Here is a 15,090-nt window from a genome sequence, read left to right as displayed (position 1 = left end):
TTCAGTGGGCAAAAAGTGGTTTCCTGCTATTATTTTCATCTGTTTTTCCTTGACTGCTATTGACGGTCAATAAACATTCCGCAAAAGAAAAAAACCCAAGTATCCCACAAACATGAAAAAAAATATTCACATCATTTCCAAATGATCTATTGGAATGTCCTTTTCTTGGTTTGAAAGGCTTTGCTTTATATTGAAATCACAGAGGATTTTTAAATGATAACTTCACATATACATTCATACTCAAATTAATACAGGAGTATCTTTTAAGAGTCCCTCATTCCCTCTATTTTAACATTTTGATTCACGAGGCAAATTTACTGTGCATACTTCATGGTCAAGGATATGTGCTACATACTCTAGTGGACACTAAAATTGTTTGAGATGTATAGATTCTGCCCGCAAGTGGCTTATAGTCTACTGGCTGCCTAAGATCTCCAAGTGGATATCTACAGTGCAGCGTAGCAAGCTATACAAGTCACATGGGCAATGAGAAAGTAAGGGGCTCAGAAGAGTAGAGGAAGGACAAAGAATCTTTGGCTAGAGTACGAGACTGTGCTGAAGGCCCAGCCTCCAAGCTGAAAGATGAGCGGGCCTTCTTCCCTAGTTGAAGCTGGAGGGGAATCATCAGCCAAGCCGGCAGTTAACACCAGAAGGAGGCCTAGGGGCTCACTGTGGTCCACGAATGTGTCTAAAGTAAGAGGAACAACTATGGAGCCCAGGTTGATTCCTGTCTAGAATTTATGCAGGAGAATGATGAACTCGGAATAGTCAGTTTAAAGCCAGAGAGTCACTGTTTCAAAAGATTTCATTGGTATCAAGCTGTTCCTCCATGTTCAGCTTCGTGTTCTGCCTGGAAGAAATCCCCCCATTGGGCTCAGTGCCAGGCTATGCTGGGTGGAATTAACATGGTCAGCTGTATGTATACAAAGCTAGGAAAGCTTTGCCATTGAGGCAGGTAAGAAAGTAAGCTGAGGAGGCACATTTATAATGCTGGAGGCAGATTGAGTCAGTCTCAAATGTTCTCCTATTTGAAAAGTGGAGAAAAATAAAAGCAAGGGCAGAGCAAAGGGAATTGTGGCTCTGATTAAAGAATCCAAGCAAAGTTTATTTTGAGTTGCCTTTTGTAACAGACAAAAACAACTGGGGATGGGAGTGGAAAGCAGAGAAACAGTGCCTGAGGAAGGTCATGTGAACTTGCAAGTATCTTGGTCAAAAAACTCCAAGATTCAGATTATACTTATTTATCTTAGAAGTATCACAGAATATTCAGGGCTTTCCTGCCACTTGGTATTATACATATACCCTAACATTATGTGGCCAAATTTGTCTTCCTCTGTTTTTCTCACTCTACCAACACCCACCTTCTTTCCCCGGTGGCCCCTTCAATACATGTGCACACACGCAGACACAGACACACAGACACACATGCTGGGAGTGCTCCTTAGAACCGAGAAAAGACCATAAACCTGTTCTTGGGCTTACAGCCCAGCAAAAGAAAGAAAATGAGCGGCTAACTGTAAGCAAGAATCACTGTGTTGCGTGTCATAGGCTTATTTCCCTAATACTAATCAAGGGCTCTAAACAAATTATCAAAAGAACTTGTGAAAGAATGGGAGTAATTTTTCTTCCTGGAATTTGGTGGACCACAGGTGCAGCAGTGGGAGAGATCGTCCTAACTGTAGGCAATATAGGGTTGCATTGTTTATAGATAATTTAAAAACAATAACACCACTAGTGGGTCCATAGATAACTTTAAAAAAATACCACCACTGGTGGGTCTGCTTTATTTTCACTATGTGCTAGAAATTCTACACAATCCCTGACAACATACTCCTCCAAAAACTCTTTGGTTGCTGTTCTTCTCACGTGTAAGAGTTCCAGGACCAGGGATCAAACCCATGCCACAGCAGTGACCTGAGCCACAGCTGGATCCTTAACCACTAGGCCACCAGGGAACACTGCTATTGTTCCTTTTAAGTTTCAGTACTATAATATGCATGTAAACTGAAGCAGAGCAACTTTTAGTGTTACCCTTAGATCGACATGGTATTCTATAAGGAAACGAATTCAGAGAACTCCCAGTTCTAGAGCCAGATCAATACACACAGACCCAGCTACGTGCATTCATTTCTACAGAAGATCTGATTCCAAATTGTTCAAGCTCACTTTGAATGCAGTTCCTGTCTCCAACCCCAATGGTATGAAGGGTATAGCACATCTCCACAATGAATCAGTAGATTTAACATAAACAATGCAAACCAAATGATTGTAAAGACAAAGCAACAGAAATGAAACTATTTTAACTGTCATTCCATGGATGAAATCTCTGAACCTGGTGGCAGTCATTGTTTTGGAAATGTTTCCTCATGAGTTTTCCTTTTTTTGTTGTTGTTGTCTTTTATTTGTTTGCTGCTTTTCAAAAACGACAATAATGAGATTAAAATGTATCGATCTGGTACCTTTTGAGGGCTTTTTGTACTGTAATCTACATTTTATTATTTTGAAATGGCAAAATATGTTCAAAATGCAAAGAAAATGCTTGCTGTCTACATTTCTTGTCTAGCTAGTATTATTGTTCACTTTATTTCATAATTATTCCTGAAATAATTTTGTCAAGAAATGATCTCTGTTGTCAATACACCAATGGCGCTGATGGAGACCAGCAATTTCTCACTGGTGCAGCTGGAGGTCTAGAAATCCAGGGGCAACTTGAGTCATAACAGGTCTCAGTAACCCACCTGAAGATACAGCTCAGAAAGAGAGAAGCAGACCCTGGAGCTCCCTTAGACACACTGAGGGTGTGGTCTCAGCTCGTTAAATCAAAGAGAGTTATACAGTAGACAAGGAAGGCAAATTCCACAACAGAAACCAGGGGGAAAAAAGACCAGTTCACTATGCAACATACAAGCCTTCAAGCTTTTTCGATAGCAACCAACACTAAGATAAGTAAAATATATATTCCACATAGAACCAGAACACATACAAATACACATACATATTCTTCTTATTATTATTTGTCTTTCACTTTTCAGGGCTGCACCCGTGGCATATGGAGGTTCCCAGGCCAGGGGTCGAATCAGAGCTGCAGCTGCCAGCCTATGCCACAGCCACAGCAACACAGGATCCGGACCACGTCTGCCACCTTCACCACAACTCACGGCAATGCCGGATCCTTAACCCACTGAGCGAGGCCAGGAATCAAACTGGCGTTCTCATGGATGCTAGTCAGGTTTGTTAACTGCTGAGCCACAACGGGAACTCCAGTATTATTTAAATAATACTTAAATTGTACAATCGATGATGAAATCCATCTACTCTATTCTACTTCACTGTTTCAAAATGTTGATTGTGGCTCAGTAAATTGATTCCATGGCCCACTATTGAGTAGTAACCTACAGTTTAAAAAAAGACTTATAGGAGTTTCCATTGTGGCTCAGTGGTTAACGAATCCAACTAGGAACCATGAAGTTGCAGGTTTGATTCCTGACCTCACTCAGTGGGCTAAGGATCCAGCATTGCTGTGAGCTGTGGTGTGGGTCACAGACGTGGCTCAGATCCCATGTTGCTGTGGCTGTGGTGTAGGCCGGTGGCTACAGCTCCGATTTGACCCCTAGCCTGGGAACCTCCATGTGCTGTGGGTGTGGCCCTAGAAAAAGACAAAAAAATAAAATAAATTTAAAAAGACTGATATAAGGGGGAGGGAATCTTGATCTTTAGGCGCTCAGATAATAATTTAGTCTGTTGATCTTTTACTGCAGAGCAGGCTTTGAAGAACCAGATGTTCCTTCCTATCCTGTATTTTGGAACAACCAAAGCTCAGTCATCACTAACAACCAGAGACAAGGATGAGTCAGGGCCAAAACAAAATTAAAATAGGACCAAAAGGCACACTAAGGTAAGAAAAAAGGACCTGGGAATTTTCTGATACTTTTAATGAATGAAATAAGTACTGTCCAGCTAAGACTATCTCCATAAGTCAAGGGCCTAATTTATTAGTGCAATAGAAAAACAATTAGAAATTTCAAGAAGTAACTTTTGAGGAAGGAAAGGCAATAGTATAGTACTACTTTACTGACAGTGAACAATATTTACATAGCCACAATAATGTAAATGTTTCTGATTTTCCACTTATAGAATCAAACCACAGAAAAAGGAAGGATTGATTTGAATTTTGTATTTATTGTTGTTATCCACCTTCAAATGAAAGAATAAGCAGAAATAAGTTTATGGTGGCAAAAGTTAGGAGGTGGATATGTGGGAGAAGGGTGGATAATGGGGTGGAGTCACTAAGTTCCTCATCTTACAAAATGAATATTTAAGGATACTGTACTTTAGTTGATACAGTAAAAATGAAAATATATTACTTAAAGCTATAGAGGTAACTAATAGTGGAACCAAAATAGAGATGAATTTATTGGTCAGCTAAGAGAAGAAACATGTAAGTGAAATCTCCTTATTTCCCATAGCAGGGAGTCAAAATGTATACAAGTGATAAGTGTAATGTATACAAGAAATAGTGGAATTATATATTCTATTTAGGATGTAGCAGCAACATTTAAAAAAGAGGAATAAAGTAGTTCAAAAGTACATGCAGCTGGGAATGGGTGGTATCAGGGATGATTGCTTTTACTACAGATACTTTTCTGCACAAAATGACTTTTTAAATCATTTTCATGAATTACTCTGATTTAAAATAATAATAAAATTAATAATAACCTTGATGGTATAATTATTGTAACCTGGAAGTCCATAAGTTTTATACCCTTGAATTTCTATAGCTACACTTCAATGGTGGAGATAAAAAGGATCATGGTGCTTTAGAATTCTCTCTTTCTCTTACTCCTGGCCCAGTTTGTAAATTTGTAAAACTGATTTTATATACCATTCATTCACAAATGACACTTCAATATAAGTGAAGTAAAAAGTTCCCCAGAAATTAATCAACTTCTATGGGATAGAGAGAATTCTATAGTATTCTGACCATATTTTATCTTCCTTGTTTGATCGATATGCTTCTTAATGCTAGCCATGTTATCCTGCATAAGAGAAAAGCCATTTTCCTTTCTGTTAAACCGTACCCTGCACTCCCAGGACCTCCAGAGAGAACTCATGTTTTTGAGTTGCATTGCCAGGGTCAGATGAGGTCTAGCTGGGATTCCTAGCAGTTTGTTCAGGTATAAGATGGAATGCCAGAGCCGAAACAGACTTGGAGATGGTTTATCTCCTTGTTCCTCAAAGTGGGGTCCCAAGACCAGAAGCTGGAGTGTCACCTGGGAGCTTGTTAGACATGCATCACCTCAGGCCTCAGAGCTGCTCAATCAGCATCTGCATTTTAACAAGATCCCCAGTTGATTCTATTGATTCATGTGCACAGTAAATGTTGAGAAGGACTGGTCATTCTAATCTGACCTCACTCTCAGTGCAGGACCCCTCTCTCCAGCATCTCTGGCAGGTGGTCTCCCAGTCTCACCTGTGTTGAGAGTAGTGGACGTTATTTTGAAAAAGGAATTGACCAGCATGGGCTCAAGGGAGGTTCATTTCATGATGTGCTAGAAACTGCCTGGCAGACCGAGGCAGGAGGAAGGCAAGCAGTATTGGGGCTGGTAGAAATGAGGGTAAGGACTGAGGAGCCACTGTGATCTATGGAGGGACAGGATAATGCAGTGAAGTTTGATGGGGGTGAAAGGGCTGGATCGGAGATGAAAGAGTTCATTCAGCCAAGAAGCAGAACTGCTGTGAGCAGCCAAGAACTTGGCTGAGAAAAACCTCGGGAAGAGAGCCTAGGCTAGAGAACGAGAAGGTGGTCGGTGTATGATAGAGAGCCTTTTTTATATTGCCCTAGGCTGGCAAGGTAACATCATGGTTTTCCCTTGAGGAGCTACCAGTTAGCCTTCATGAGCTTTTTCCTTAACAGCCTTATTGAGATATAACTTACATATCATATGATTCACTCATCTAAAGAGTACAATCTGATGGCTTTGAGTGTATTCAGAGTTGTGATTCCACCACCGCAATCAGTTTTAGAACCTTTTGTTTCACCTCCAAAACAAATCTAGCACCCCTCACAATCACTCCCATCTCCCCCACCACACCCCCCTCCACCTCCCCCACTCCCAGCTGGTAACCACGAATCTGATTTCTGTCTCTATGAATTTGCTTATTCTGGACACTTTATATAAATGAAATCATACAGGATGTGGTCCTTAGTGACTGACTTCTCTCAAATAGCATGTTTTTATTTGTATTGTCTTTTTAGGGCCGCACCCACGACATTTGGAGGTTCCCAGGCTAGGGGTCTAATCAGAGCTACAGCTGCCGGCCTACACCACAGCCACAGCAACACGGGATCAGAGCCGAGTCTGCGACCTACATGACAGCTCCCGGCAACGCCGGATCCTTAACCCACTGAGCAAGGCCAGGGATCAAACCCATATCCTCATGGATCCTAGTCAGGGTCGTTAACCACTAAGCCACGACGGGAACTCCTTAGCATGTTTTGAGGTGTGTCAGTGTTGCAGCATGTCTGAGCTTTTAAAATAAAACCAAATTATACTAATAATCTCTCCCTACTTCCCTTGAGATGTCTCTTTCCCAAATAAACGATTAAACTCTCCATCCTGTCATGGTATTTTGCTGTGTTGTACAGTGCTCTGTGTGTGTGTGTGTGTGTGTGTGTGTGTGCGAGAGAGAGAGAGAGAGAGAGAGAGAGAGAGAGAGAGAGAGAGAGAGAGAGAGAGAGAGAGAGAGAGAGGGAAGGAAACCTCCTTCCCTCAGTCCTCCATCCTCCTGCTCCATTCTGGCAGGGCTGCTCCCCAGGTTCAATGAATAGCTGTCATCCTGGGAGTTCCCTTCTCTCCTGGATCCCATGTCCTCCTTTTTCTTGGTTACATCCTTGCTTTGCCACAATACATCCTCAAGAAATGTCCTAAGATAAGATGTGCAGTTATGTATAACTGCCTCACTCTGTCATATGCCTGAAACTAACATGACACTGTAAATCAACTATACTGCCATAAAAAAAAAAATTATATTGAAAAAATAGTTTAGACCATAGGGTAGTTGTGACAAATAAAGTAATGAATGGTAAGTCCCTAACAGTATTGATAAAAAGTGAATATGCAATAAACTTTTATTTCTCTATTATACAAAAAAGGATGTGCAAAAGTTTTCTGAAATTCCTTAAATTGTCTTTATGCTACTCTCATATTTGAGGGTGGACTGGGCTAGATTAGGTGAACAGTTACAGGTTGAAAATGATCATCTGTCATAACTCAGAAAGCACTGCTCCACTGGCATGTGGTATTGACAATGAAAAGTCTGATACCAATCTGATTCTCATTTCTTGTAGATGGCTATTTTTTTACCCTCTGAAAAATTTTAAGAATTTAAGTTTATCCTTGGTAATTTCTGTGGATGAGGGTTCTATTCATTTATTTGTTTATTTCTTAAGCTGGATATGCAATAGACTTTTTCAATGTGGATACTCATACGTTTGATCTTCGGTTTGGGAACTGATTTTCTTTCCATTTTGTTGATAACTTCCCCCTCTCATTTCCTCTAGTCTCTCTTTCTAGAACTCCTACTCAGTCACATGTTAAGCCCCCTGAATGAATCTTATTTCTTTTCTTGTTGTTTCCATTTGTGATGGTTAATTTTGGTTAATTCCACTTGGCTAAGCTACAGTTCCCAGTTATTCAATCAAATGTAATCTGGGTATTGCTGTGAACGTATTTTGTAGATGTAGTTAACAGTTACAATCAGATGACTTTAAGTAAAGGGCAATAACCTCCATAATCTGGGTGGGCCTGACTCAATCAGTTGAAAGGCCTTAAAAGTAGAACTGGGGTTTCCCTGAGGAAGAAGAAATTCCACCTGTGAATGGCAGCATAAGCTCCAGTCTAAGAGTTCCAGCCTACCTTTTCTAATGATTTTGAACTTGCCTAGTCAGCCCCCCTAGATCACATAAGCCAATTTCTTTTTTTTTTTTCAATTTCTTGATATAAATATATATGTCAAGATTTTGTTTCTCTGGTAGAACCCTGACAGATAGACCATTTTTTATAATACTTTTTTAAGATTTCCTATATCTTATCTTCCAATTCTTTCACACATATTTTATTTTAGCAATAATATTTTAAATTTCTTAGCCTCAGATTTTTTCCCTTTTAACATTTTTAATTTTTTTATTTTTATACAGTTGGCTCTCTTCTTATTTATGTACGTATGTATGTATGTATGTATGTATGTATTTATTTATTTTGCTTTTTTAGGGGTGCATCCGTGGCATACAGAAGTTCCCGGCTAGGGGTTGAGTAGGAATTATAGCTACTGGCCTACACCACAGCCACACCAACACCAGATCTGAGCCTCATCTGCAACCTACACCACAGCTCAAGGCAACACCAGATCCTTAACCCACCGAGTGAGGCCAGGGATCAAACCAGCATCCTCATAGATACTAGTCGGGCTCATTACTGCTGAGCCACAATGGGAACTTCCTTTTTCACTATTCATACTACTCCATATTTGTTTTATTAATACAATATTTACTGCAAAATTCAAACTCTTTTTTTCCTTACTCAAATTATCTCTCATCTCTGGAATTGCTTTTTTTTCCTATTTATTTATCTAAATCTCTTTTCATATTGGGGTTTTCCCTTGAATGCCTACTGGAGGTGGGGAGAGGGGTTAAAGAAGGAGATTTCTACATATTCTGACATTGTAGACCTGTAACTTCTGCCATTTTATTGTGTAGCTATTCAATGCCAAAACATAGAAAAATTTTATCTGGGGACATTTGATTTACTTTGAGAAGAAATTAAAGCCATGGTGCATGTGCTACATTCAAAGTGGATGAGTAGGAGTTCCCTCTGTGGTTCAGTGGTTAACAAACCCAACTAGGATCCATGAGGTTGTGGGTTCAATCCCTGGCCTCGTTCAGTGGGTTAAGGATCCGTTGTTGCCGTGAGCTGTGGTATAGGTTGCAGACGTGGCTTAGATCAGGTGTTGCTGTGGCTGTGGTGTAGGCCGGTAGCTATAGCTCTGATTCAGCCTCTAGCTTGGGAACTTCCATAGGCCATGGGTGTGTCCCCCCCAAAAAAAGTGGATGAGTAGTTCTGTGTTTCACACAAATTAATCCTCCATATCTCTCCCTCAACCCCCCTCCATTACGTCTGTAGTTCCACAGGACAGATTTGCCCTCTTCAATTGTAACCCCTTCCACGCATGCTCTGGACTATGGCATCTTGGGCCTGCTTTATCAGTATAAACTCTTGCATATATTTTTTGTCTTCTAGAAATGTGTTGAAATATCTCACCTGCTCCAAGTCCACTCTATCATTCTTAACACTGCCATGAGTTTACACATTTTTATTCCACTTCCATCATTTTGATGTTCGGAGGAAGAGGAGATAAATGCATGTGGCCAATTTATCAGATTTAATAGAGAATTTGGCTTTTTTTTTTACAATTGAGTATTAAATATTAATTGAAGGTGGCAATAGCGATAGTGGTAAGAATGATAACTAGAAAGGCACAAGTTCTGTAAAGCAAGATAAAGATAGCTACTTTTGTAAAATACCACTTTCTGTCCTCTCTTTAAGAACCCTGTATGGTTCCTCGCTGATGATCAAAGCCTGACAGAGCCCTCAAGGCCTCCCATTAACTGATCCCACCTTACCTTTAGCCCTTTCTCTTTCCTTGGTCGCCAACTCAGAACTGGTTTTCATGACCTTTCTCCTTTCCTACCTTCAAACTCCAGCCTCTCTACCTTTACCCCATAGCTCCTTCTGCCTAGAACACTGTCCTCTACCTTCCAAAATTTTCACTCCCATCCATGCCCATCTCAAAGTCCATGAAGCCTTCCTAAATTACTCTCAACTATATGCTCTTTTCTTCCTCCACATCCTTACATGCTTACACTCACCTAATACCTCCATACATTCATTCATTCATTCATTCATGCTGTAAACATGATGCAATGAGCACCAACTCATTTTTTGGCCACGCCCACGGGATGTGGAAGTTCCTGGACCAGGGATAAAACCCTTGTCATATACCAGATCCTTAACCCACTGAGCCACCAGGGAACTCCTGAGCACCAACTCTACCAGACACTGTACTAAGCAGTAGTTAAGAAGGCATGAATAACTCAGATGTAACCCTTACTTTTTCAACAGCATGTTCTCATTCCATGTCACATGCGCTCAACTTTTTCCCCCACGTTTCGTCATCTCCTTTCTGACACTGGCCTTAAAGCATCTATTAACACAGCAGGTGCCTACACACATTATTGAGCTAGATTTCTCCTACATTCTCTTGCCCTTTTTATACTTTAGAAACAGTTATTTCCCTTAAATTTTCCCTCCATTCCATTTAGGAACCCTTTATCCTCTCAAATAAGCCAAAGGTTTGATAGACATTTCCTACTGCCATCTGCCAAGAACATCAGAATGTATGTGCAATGCTCAAAACTGACAAATACACCAGCCAGAAAGGCACACATGGCCATAGGGCTTTTGGAGTCTCTTTGCTCACAAACAGCTACAGACACTACTTTAGCAAAGTGCTATATTCATGCCCATCCCTACCTCCGTCTCTGTCTGCCAACTGTCATTCTACCATGGAGAGGAAGTCATTAGCAATGTTCAACCACTGTGCCAGTACACACAGCCTCATACACACTCATTTGTATAACACAGGTGCTAACCAAGTGCACACAGGAACAAAGAATACTTAGCTCACCTATCTCTGTGCTTATTTTGCTGTCCATGGTCCTCAAGCCTTTTATATAAGAGGCTCAGGATAATTAGCGTAGTTTCTCGTGTTCCCTTCCTGCTTACTTCTGAATTCACGCTATGTTCTGAAGTATTACTGTCATAGTTTGGGTTTCCAGAGAGCAGACTTTGAGACAGAAATTAGACATTTATTGGGGAGTATTTTAGAGGGTCATCCCTGTGAAAGGGAGAGGAAGGAAGCTAGAGTGGGCAGACGGAGAAGCTGGGCTGTGCTGCCAGCCCAGCAAAGGTTCATCCAGTCCCATGGGCAGTTATGTTGCTGGGATGGCCTTCAGTGTTGTCTCAAATTAGGGCAAGGGGGTCAAACCTTCACATCTATGTACTAAGCAGTCACTGGATCTTACTTACCCCTGGAGAGAGGTAAGATCACGGGTGTGGCAGTTTTCTTCAGTGGAGGCAATCGTCAAAGAGGCTAACAGTTGAAGACTTTCTGAGGCAGCATTTCCAGCAGCTGGGGGAGTAAGTGCTTCATTTCTGAAGGGGGATCAGCACATCGTGGCAACCACCACAGTTGAGTTTCCCGAAAGCCTATGCTCTAGAGAATGGTATATTACTGCAGTAGGTGTGGGCACACCAAAATCAATTCAAATGCTTCCTGGACTAAAGTGGTATTTCTCATTGAGTTACCCCCGAGGTCTTAGGGGAATGTTACTGGCGAGAAGTCTCCCACCGCTCTCTACTCAGCACAAGTTCTAAGAGCTTCTTTGCCACAGAAATAACAAGGGGATTAGGAGGAACATCTCAAGCTGTCAAGTTACCAGTATACCCTCTCAGATCAATGAAAAAAAAATAAAGAATCAGCACAAGACAAAGGCATGGAGAAATAAGAATCTATGCTCACTCCTTTACTTATAATGCCGTTTTCCCTTTTAATATTCATCTATGTGCTGCTGTCATTTACACAAGGCCTAGGATAATCTTTCGTGTATAGCAGGTGCTCAATAAACATTTATTTAAAGAATGAATAAAGGCAACCTCAGAAAAACCACTCCTCTACTTAACTATGGTGAAGGAAAAAAGTTGTGGAGAATTAGTGGGAAAAAGGATATTTCATTAGTTTACTGTGTTTTTCAAATGGCCTGTTATCTTAAATATTCTGGATGGTGACTTTTTTGCTTGACCACTAAGAATATATTTGTGGTTAAACTCACTAAGCAATAATCACAACTACTCCTACCTCTTGTGGTGTCCATTTCAATTTGTGTTCCAGAAACAAATTAAAATCCTGCTTTGTATTGAGCCCTGGCACACTGTACTGTCTGCTTTTCCCGTGAGTTGCCAGGAACCAATGGTGAAGGTCAAACTCATCGGACATTGATGATATTTTCAAAGCTTGTGATATCAACAATGAAAACAAATAAAACAGAAACTAAAATGTCCACTGAGTGCATAGTATCTGAATGTTGCTGGTATTATTTGCTAGACAACAGATGAGTCCTGTGAACAAGAAACTTCTAAACTAAAAGGTTCCCCATGAAGAGCTTGCAGCAGTTTGTTTTTCTGTCCAAAATGTTTAATCAGTCTGCTCCTGATAGCCAGTTGACTAGTGTAAGGCAATGGAGCTACTTTCTACCCACAGTCTAAGCCTTCTTTGTCAGTCCTCTGGAAAAAGAATTTCCCTTCCATGGCTGCACTGACGCTCTGGGCTTGACACTGAGCAAAATGACAAGAGCTGATATTCTTTAGAAACACAAAGTGAAAATAAGCCAAACTGGAAACCTGAGTTATTTCTCTTGATATTGTCCCAAGCACACTCTCCTAAGGTCCTCACCATCACACAAATCTCAAAATCACCAAGGCTCTACCCAACAGCCATTACCCATTTGCTCACACACACATAAAGAGATGGGTTCTTCCTAGAAGATGTTGCTCAGCATTTAATTAATGCATTGTATAAGTATTTTTCCTTCCCTGCTGTTGCCACTGCTCTGACTGCTGAGAAAACCTCATTCTATTCTTGTGGCCAGGCTACACTCATGGTGCCAACTCACAAGAAGAAACTACAATCAGTCCATTAATGGGTTACAATATCCTAGACTAAGGAGGTAGCTACAATCCCAAATTGGAGCCTGGACTTTCACTTTAGACCACAGGATATCAATAATTCCCCGTTCTGTCAAGCTGATCTCTGGAAGAGACAGTAAAAACCAAGAATATAATTTGACTCCTCACAAAGTACAAGGGTATTTGCAATATACACTCAACACCCAAATTTATGACAACAAAATTTGGCTTTAAATTACCAGGAACCATTAATGTCTAGAGTCTTTAGTTGTAGGGATTTCCAAGATCCTGCTTTATAATTTAAAATCTACTTTCTAAGTCAAGTTCAGTTAATGTAATTGTACGGAGAAATTGTTAAAAGAGTGAAAAAGGGCTCCTTATTTTTTTAGTCAAATAAATAGTATGTCTACCATGGGAGAACAGGAAAAGACAGTGGAAAGAGGGAAATGAGGGTATAGGAAACACCTTTAAGGATATCTGTTTATCCCAAAATTAACCTATTTTTCTAAGAACTGCTTTCTTCATCCATAGGGAATGGGGCCCTGGCAATCATCTTTGTGTTATGTGACCCTGAGCCTCAAGTCACATCTGATTGGATCCAAGGCAGACTAAGCCTCCTGGCTGGGCCAGTCTTTCTCCTTGGAATGTATAGTTGAGATTCTAAATAGCTGCTGAGTCTCTTGCGACTGGAAGAGAAGACAGATAAATGTGGGAATAGCAGGCCAGTCATTACCTCCCATACATTAGGAGAAGCCAGTGTACAAATAACAAAGAGTGCAGAAGCCACAATGGGAGAGATCACGAAGTGTGACAGAAAGACAAGCTCAACTTACTGTTTTAACTTTTTATTCATTGTTCCAATTCACAAAGAGCCTTGGCTCCACTTTCTGCCTTTGAGTCTGTGACTATGTCTATATTTTCATAAAAAAATTCCTCCTTTTGGTGTAAACAAGTTTGAGTGGGTTTCTATTTCTTACAACTAAAAGAACCTTATCTATGACAAGCAGGATTCTTATTCTGTTAACATCATTGAGGAGTAACTATGATTCACACTCTATCATTTCTTGTTCGTAGAGCCTCTAGACAATGTTAGCTATAGATCTGAAAACTAAAACCTCTACATTTTCCATATAAGTCAGGCATGAGACCAAATACACTGAAAAGTGGGCTTGGGAAAGAGGCATGACATCAGTGGAGAGAGGTTGGATCCTCCATATGCCGTGAGTGCAGCCAAAAGACGGGGTGGGGGGGGGGAAGAACTCTCCCTGACCCACACAAGTTTCAGCATCAGAAATACTGTCACACTTTTCTAAATGGTGAGCATGATTTATTATGAGGGTTGGAGAACAATAAGAGAAGAGAAGATTCCAGCATTCTGGCACAGGCACTAAAGCACTGGGTGCAACAAATGGAATGAATGTGGGAACATCTCAGAATTGACTCTAGTGTTCAGCTTCTCTCAGTTCTGCTAAATAATCATGCACAGGGGGCCAAAGAAGCAGCCTGTTGTAAAGAAAACAGTCTTTCTAGCTCTAAAGTTAGTGCTGAGTCATGCCGCCTCTTATGTGTTGGATAAGGGAACAAGAAGAAAGGATAATAATGATGATAACCGCTCTAATTGTAGCAGCTAACATAAACTAAGTTCTTACTGAGCTATTGTGAGCATTTTATTCCATTTATTTATTTATTTGTTTTTGTCTTTTTGTCTTTTCTGGGGCCGCACCAGCAGCATATGGAGGTTCCCAGGCTAGGGGTCTAATCGGAGCTGTAGCCGCCGGCCTACACCACAGCCACAGCAATGCCAGATCCAAGCTGCATCTGCAACCTACACCACACCTCACTGCAACGCCAGATCCTTAACCCACTGAGCAAGGCCAGGGATTGAACCCACAACCTCATGGTTCCTAGTCAGATTTGTTAACCACTGAGCCACGACAGAAACTCCTATTGTGAGCATTTTAGTTACATTAACTCATTTAATCTTCCCAATAACCCCAATAACCCCAAATGAAAAAAAAAAAAAAAAACTAAAGCTCAAAATTCCTAAGGAGACACAGCTTGCAATTGTGGATTTGGTCTTTAGAACCTAGAAATCTGGCCCCAAGGTCAGAGTGTTAACTTCTAGATTGTGCCTCAACAATGTGAAAACCGGAAGAACTGCCCATTTGAGGTTAAATAATAAATAAACCTCTTCACCCAAGTGACTCCCTAATCTCTTTCCATGAGCTTCTAATTCACACATCTTCCTTCACTCCTATGTGGGTCAGGATCCTGGCAGGAAGTAGAAGGT

At 40.8% G+C, this 15,090-nt stretch overlaps 1 protein-coding gene and 1 pseudogene across 7 annotated transcripts in view; one reads left to right on the top strand and one right to left on the bottom strand.

Moving 5' to 3' along the window:
* Nucleotides 1-15,090, bottom strand: part of LOC146394562 (uncharacterized) — a 965,202-nt gene that overhangs the window by 516,596 nt on the left and 433,516 nt on the right. The gene's annotated exons all lie outside the window — the stretch shown is intronic.
* The window catches only part of LOC100517987 (small ribosomal subunit protein uS15m pseudogene), a 199,955-nt pseudogene that overhangs the window by 34,566 nt on the left and 150,299 nt on the right, over nt 1-15,090 (top strand).

Source organism: Sus scrofa, chromosome X (assembly GCF_054392235.1).
Source record: "Sus scrofa isolate SSC_HxYL_T2T_F1_AM1 chromosome X, Sscrofa_HxYL_maternal_Yorkshire_Landrace_v2.0, whole genome shotgun sequence".
Taxonomy (NCBI): Eukaryota; Metazoa; Chordata; class Mammalia; order Artiodactyla; family Suidae; genus Sus; species Sus scrofa.
The sequence above is the reverse complement of the archived record's forward strand: the minus strand, read 5'-3'. Positions and strand labels throughout refer to the sequence as shown.